Source organism: Dicentrarchus labrax, unplaced genomic scaffold (genome assembly GCF_905237075.1).
Source record: "Dicentrarchus labrax unplaced genomic scaffold, dlabrax2021, whole genome shotgun sequence".
Lineage (NCBI taxonomy): Eukaryota > Metazoa > Chordata > Actinopteri > Moronidae > Dicentrarchus > Dicentrarchus labrax.
In genome coordinates this window covers 12381496-12388935 of record NW_026136705.1, presented here as the reverse complement: position 1 = coordinate 12388935, position 7440 = coordinate 12381496, and the positions used below count along the sequence as shown (strand labels likewise).

The window sequence follows — 7440 nt, the reverse complement described above, 5'->3', positions numbered from 1 at the left end:
TGTGAGTCAGTCCCTGGCCAAAGGAGCGTTTTTTGGCCACTTCTATCCTCGATCTCATCATCTCACTCATAACCGTAGGTGAAAGTTGCAATGTTGGAACGCAGATCGATGACTGGTAAAGTGAGAGTGTCAGCCTCAGACTCAGCTCCCCCTTCACCTTCAATAACGCCTGCATCACTATGGACGTCACACCAATCTGCCTGCTCCGTGTTACCCTCCCATAGTGAACAAGACACCAAGATACTTGAACTGACGATGAACAAAGGGGGCAATCCACCATTATTTGAGTTACCATGGTTGCAGTGAAATGAAGCTAGCAGGAGCACATTATCCAGAAAAAGGCAGAAATGTAGTTCACCATTGCATCTCTGGAAAAGACCTTCACCTTGCTTCCTGGAGTGTTGTTCTATAATATAATATCTTTAAATTTTTGAATTGCATTTACTGAACCAAATTATTACAGCTAGAATCAATGTTTGTATATTGCCAATGGATCAAATAATCGCTACCCAACTATCACATGTCTGCGGTTTCCATTGGCGCATCTGTCATCTTATTGTTTTGGTTCCGCTCAGCACCAAACAGCAGACAGACAAAGTTAGCGACTAGCTGGTAAACACAGTGGAGCATTGTGCAACTAAAGAGCCAGATATTTATCTCGGGAGGTGGTGGAGAACAAAACAGAGCTAAAAGTGAGAGTGAGAGTAAATGTTGGACCTAACCTGCAGTGGTTTGGTGGACACGATTCCAAATGACACACATGTTGCTCTACATCTGCTAGATGTGGAAGTATACAGACAGTTTGCTACCACATTCCCCATATCAACTTAAAAGATAGATAATATGTCAGGGTTGTGTTTACAGCTTGTCAAATCAAAGTGGAAGTGTACCAATTGAACACTGTTTTCTGTCCTCAACTCATTACCAAATTACAAAGTCCTTTCCAGGAACCTTCTTGTAAATTGCCAGTTAAATATCAGATACTTTATGCAGGACTTAGTGGCATCTAGCCATGTAGTTGCAGTTTCCTTGCCTCACCCTTCCCTTCCAAAGCTGGAAAAGAGAGACTATAGTGTATTATTGATATTATAAATAAACATTTTATTAATAGTAATAGCAGGAGTGTGTTTTAACATTATTCTTTAATTATTACTGGCTTACTACTGCTAGTATAAGTATTAAATGTTAACGTTGTGAAATGCACCGATGGCTGGCGCCAAAAAGAAGGGATGGAGAAAAAAAGAAAATCTGACGTCAGCCTGGTGCACAGATCCTCATCAAAAAACAATCAAAGCAAATCCCGACCCTGTGTTTCAAATGCAGATTTGTTTCCTTCACATGGCGGTTTGAGCACAGCAAAGCGCCTGTTCATGGATTTATGCGTCGCGCCTCCTCGTCATGACAACTAGCTGTGAGATTGAAATATTGCAAGTGGTGTCCTATAAGCGAGAGAGGCGATGAGACCGCACTGAGAGAGAGAGAGAGAGAGAGAGAGAGAGAGAGAGAGAGAGAGAGAGAGAGCTGTTGAAGCACAAGCCGTGGGATCCTCTTCAGTGCAGGCTCCTCCGGGCTTCAAAATAATATCACTGCATCCTCACATTGAAAGCATTCCTGGTGCTTTTTTCTTTCTAAAAGCATGAAGGCTAAACGGAAGATCCCCGTGCTGTTCCTCAGCCCGATCCTCTACTTTCAGTTAAGAGCGTCAGATAGCAAGTGAAACCAAGAGAGAGCACCACGCAAGCGCGCAAAGGAGAGATTGGACACCTGATTTTTTGCGGGGTGTCTTTAGAGCAAGCTATTTCACATTTTAAGTCTAACAGTCCGTGTTTTTTTTTTTTTTTTTTTGAAGGCCCCGGCGGTGCAGCGGGGGCAGATACCGTGGATTATTATCAGCATGGACAAATGGGGAAAAGAGGACAGATCACTGCGTTGACTTTTGAAGCAACGCGCAGAGTCTTGACGCTATAGCGTTACGCATTTATTTTACTGTGAGCGCTTTTTTACCCACCCCCCCCTTCCTCCTCCTGTTTGAATTATACTCGCCGCTGCATCTCAACATTATTAAAGTCAAATATCTGTGGATAAGGAACAGAGCAGGGTGTTGTCAGAGAGGGATGAGAGGAGGAGGGGGGCAGTATGAGGTGTGCTTTTTTTGGAAAAGCCGGAGAAAGACAGACACCGAGAAGGTGTACTAATGTGCGAGAGCCTGCGACGCGCTGCCCTCCTGAGAAATAACTGCGATCAGGGAAGAAATGGCCTAGTTAAAACCCCATCGACACACCGGCAGAGGATAGAAAAGAAGAATCGTGTTTAGATGGACGGGCCATCATCATCGTCATCATCATAATTCCGGTGCTCGCGTCGAGTCTTTTAGGTAAGCCATATGTTCCCCACCACCTCCTAAACGTGACTGGAGATTTTCTGTCTATCATGGGTTTTATGTGTGCACAGTCTGTACGCTTTGGTGACTTCGCACATTGCGCACGTTATTCATCTTGACGCACTGTCACAATCTAGTAGGGGGGGGGGGATGAGATTTCAATGTAAATCCTCGTGCCACTTTGTTGCTATAGCACATATTTTCTTCCCTTCAGTGGGAGCCTTCGATTGGCCTTGCCTGTTGATAAGCTGTCACATCCTAACGTGATCAGTCCACTTTGTGAATTCAGCATCAGCGTTTTGTCGTTTTGAACCAGGCTGCTAACGAGATGATATTTATGTGATTTAATTGGAATCAAGTAATCATGGAGACTGTCAATCAGACTTTCTCAATTGGGCTCCAGTAGTGTCCTGTTCCCCCGTGGTTGTGAAGGCATAGATTATTTTCATAATGTTTTCTATTGCATTTATTGGTGACAGTATTACCCTTAATTAGACACACATGCTGCTATGCTGCAATATAACTAATCTCAACCAGAGTGTGTGATGGGCCTTGAACTCAGAAGATGTCCTCTCTAATGAACAAACCCCACAACAGCTCTGACACACACACACACAGTGTGCACAAACGCTCACACAAGACACACGAAGCCTGTGCCCTAGAAGATGCAGATAGGATTGTGAATTAAATGCACACACTCTGATGATCCGAGGAAGGCTCCATTAATATTCAGTGGTGGTTGGGCAGTGCTCAGTTAATGGCAGACAACAGGACCACTGTTCTGACAGGTCATGGATGAGAAATGGTATGTTTTCATTTTTAGGGGAATAAATGCGTTTTTGTTTTTTTTCCCCCACATAAAGCGCCTGTAGCTATGGAGGAGTGACATTTAAAATCCATCAGAAAACCAATAAAGTCATTTTGTAGACTTTTGCAGAATTTGGTATTATCTTTCATGTACTGTTGGAATAGCTGTGATTACTTTCTTAGGCCGGCATCGTGTCAACCTGGTAACGGGCATTTGGACACTTGCTCAAATGCAACAGAACACGACTGAAGACTTGGAAGACTTGCATTGGCTTCATGTATGCCATACATTTGTCTAATTCAGTGCATTATTAATCCAAATATTCTCCTTACATATAAGAGAAAAGTACATGGTAGATAGAGCAAAGAATGGTGACCAGATTGGCGAAAATGTACCCGGAACACCAAATTTCAATGTCTCTGGAACGTTTAAAACATTTATTCCTTTCACGCTAATAGTTGGTTTTCTATTTCTAAAATTGATCAGATTTGTCTCTACTTACTCACAACCAAGTGGGCCATTAAGATTTTGTGGTATTATATTATTACTATATAAAAGGATGATCCTTTGCTATACTGACATCATACACCTACTATAATCAACCAAGCAGTAGTTATATAATAGTTATACGTGTACTTTAACTTTTAAAACTGCCAGCATTTTTTTTGTTTAATCTTATTAAAAATATACTGCTACCATTCCCAGATTACTGTATCCAATAAACTACAATAAAGGGCCAACAAAGCTAATGTTTGTGGTGAGCACAATGTCATTTGGTTTCCAGAGATAAAATAGAAATGATAATGGAATGATATAGAACAAATGGTGGCTTAATGGATTGGATGACAACATGAAGTGGAGACTTACAATCCAGAACAAAATGTATTGAGTCTTAATGTTTAATGAACTATGTTTGGGTCATTTGTGGGTGAGCAAGATGAAGTATCTTTACGTTCAAAACCATAGCTTTCTTAGAGGAGGACAGGGTTGCTGTCCAGATATTGTACAGTTTATGTACAGTAGCTAAAGTATATGGTGTTTTTAAAAGTGAGCAGCCTTGTCAAACACCAGTGCTTATTTCCATCACCAAGGCCCAGCATTTAAAAGAGAGTCAGATAATTTTACCTTCATATTGCACTGTCCGAAATATTAGGGATTTGTTATTCTGGTTCGTGGTTAATACATTTTTTTGTTAAAACTCAGTTTTGAATTGATCGCCTTATTATGGATCTAAGCAAGACTCACAAGCCAGTCTCTAAACGCTTCGCTCACGAGATATTGAGGACTTTCTCCCAGCTTTTGCTGCTAAAACTGTCTGGAAACAATTACAGTTAAAAAAAAAATCTGTATTGCAGAACCAATCCAAAGTCTTTTGGTCGGTGCAGTTGGTGAAATGGCCCTTTAGTCTGCTCCTTGATGCTGCTGTGCTGTGTGAATTAATACAATTTTTACATTTTAAAAACAAAATTTGCTGTTCCACTGAGTCAACAAACCTTGCTTTGAGACAGAATGAGCTAATATGAAAAACTTACTGTAAGTTAGCTGTTTGGCCTTCAGGCTGCTGCTGCTGTATGGCCATAGCCTGCTTGCACTAAACCACTACAGCTGTTGGATAGTATTAATATTATAATATTGTATTATAAAACGTTGGTGGTGAGTGATGGTAAACTGGAATGTAATTTGTTTATTCACCATCTGAGTAGAAACGAAAGTATAATTAAATTTTAGTGGGCTTAAATTATATAATCTGTAGTGAAATGTTGCATGAACAATAACTGTGAATATGCATGTGATTTATGAAAGGCAGCAATTTTGCCTACATGTTTTACTTCAGCTTGTTTCCTTCTCCATTTACTTTGAACTCCATAGTCTGTTGTTTGGTCTCTGTTTTTTTCCATTTAAAGTATGCGCAGTACTGTAGATACCAATGTCACAGTCATTACATTATTATAATCAAGGTGTCACCTAGCAATGACGCATTTGCACATTTAAAAGTGCAAAAATATGATATACTCTCACATAATTATTTATTCTTACACAATACAGTTGCACTCAAAGTGTCTTTGCCATAACAACAGTAGATCCAGGCTGTGCCTCATTGAGGAGTCTGGAGAGCTTTTCTGTTCTTGACTAAACACAGTCTTTGCAGGTATCACTGGTAAAGTCAGTCTAGTATTTTAAGCCAACGGATGTTTGAATAATAGTTATCCAGTCTCAATGTACACTCTACGCCTGAAACATTGAAGAATGTAACGGATGCGTGTGCAGCATATGTATGACATGCTTGTAAGTGGGTATAAATGAAAATTTAAGGGATAAAGTGTGGGATAGCACCCTGTGACATCACATGACGCAGGGCAGAGATATTTAACTGGCAAATCAAAGTGAGGGAATGACATTACCGTTGTATCAAATTGTCATCAGACCTTGCCAGAACCTTACCTGATTCATGTTTTTTGGGGGCGTTTTTCTGGGGTTCTCGTATCATTCTTGATTTTCACGTTACAACACTATGAATTGTGTCAGTCCCTTAAGGAGAGCCCTGTGCACTTACAAAAAGTGTGTTTCAAGGGCTCAAAAAGTCCACAGGAGAGCCCTCCTGTGCCCAGCAATCTTTTTAGTGTGGGACTTTACTGAGCTCTCAGAGATGTATCAAGAACATTCTTCAAAATTTGTAATTTTGGTTGGACTGAGAAGTTGGACAATGGGATTGGATGAAAACTGTAACAGTGACTTGTCCCATTGACTTGCTGTCCAGAAAGCTGCAGATTTATGAAAAACAGACATATTAACATGGGACATCACATGTGACTTTTTAGATTTTTGAGTACTGCCATGTTGTGTTTTTTTGTTTGTTTTTGTTGTACAATTATCATGAGGCAAGAAAATCTAGACTGAAGCCCTAAACAGCATGAAAAATCCAGCCAATATTGCCTCATATTTGAGCAGCTTGGAGGCTTGGCGGTTGTTACTATCCATACATCGTTTCACCATCTGAACAGCCTAGTTTCCCACCAAGCTACAGCATCTTTACATAAAACATTTACTGTACTCTGGGTTAATGGTGTAGCTGCTGCAATGGAGGCTTGGAGATTTTAATTTCTGTGTGAAGATGTTAAGTCAGAGGAAAGGGAGGTTAAAATGACCCAGCTCTCAGCCACGTCACAACCAAGGAAGAGAAAAGCAGGAGAATAGCTTGACCTGACCCATTATCCGTGAGCAAAGTAAAGCTGGAGAAACGCCTGTGCAAATGCCATGGTAACCATCTTGTGTAACCTCCTTTGAACAATATCACATAACAGTCCAGCCATGAGATAAGCCAGGATAAGTGCCATTCTGTCTTGTGAAGTCTGGGAAGAATTTCACACCAAACCCCATTAAAATATCTGGTAATTTAATGTGTCTTTTATTAGCGACAGAAATGCAAGCCCATTAGAACGGCACACGTGACCTTTCCTGAATCGCAAAGTTCCACCCTTCAGTCTCATCAGACATGATCCATTAAGCAGCTGTAACATTTAATTCTCTGATATGTTTTGGGCAGTGATACACAAGCTGGAGCTGCCATTCAAACATGGTTTGTTTTAAGCAGTGGTTGTGTATCATGGAGCTACACTGATCATAACTCACCTTGCTTATGACACAGCACATGCATTAGGCAGCTGGTGCTCTTTAGAAAGGTGTGGGCAGTGTTGACATGAATTGGAAAGATATGCATTTTGAAATGTATCCTACATGATGAATTAGGGAGGCAACCCATTTATCATTAGTTAAATGTCATAGTTTCTACATTTTCAGATGGGAATGCGACAGCCAGTTAATGTTGCAGTATAAGGTTAGCTAATGTTAGTTTCACTGGCTTGGGGGATACAGCAAGGAACTTTAACCTGAACAAATATGAGTTATGGTGCTAAAGGAAATGTTAATAACCATGGCCCCCACCTTGTGCAGAAGTGAACTGTCATCCAGTGGAAAAATACACCATTCTTGTATGTCCTTCTTGTCTGGTGGTTGGCAGTGCACTGCAATGCCTTATGGAAACTCAGTGTAGCTAATATAAATTTTGAGATATAATCAGGGGGAAAATTGAGGGAAGACTTACATGCGTTGACTGTAAACATAAAGAGACTCGGAGTCTGAATCATTATCAAGATAAACCGAAAGGCAGCATGGCTGTAAGGAAGACGTTAGACAATGTAATCCACAATTTAAGACAAAGCTATGATCTGATGCAAACACTGACAAGCACTGA

The 7440-nt window shown here is 40.6% G+C and overlaps 1 protein-coding gene across 2 annotated transcripts in view; it reads left to right on the top strand.

Annotated features, from left to right (window-relative positions):
* Positions 1–1525: 1525 nt before the first annotated feature.
* The window catches only part of nlgn2b (neuroligin 2b), a 71585-nt gene continuing 65670 nt past the window's right edge, over positions 1526–7440 (top strand). For both annotated transcript variants that reach the window (XM_051401672.1, XM_051401670.1), the window contains exon 1: positions 1526–2374. The gene's annotated coding sequence lies outside the window, so the exon portion shown is untranslated. The remainder of the gene's footprint in view (positions 2375–7440) is intronic.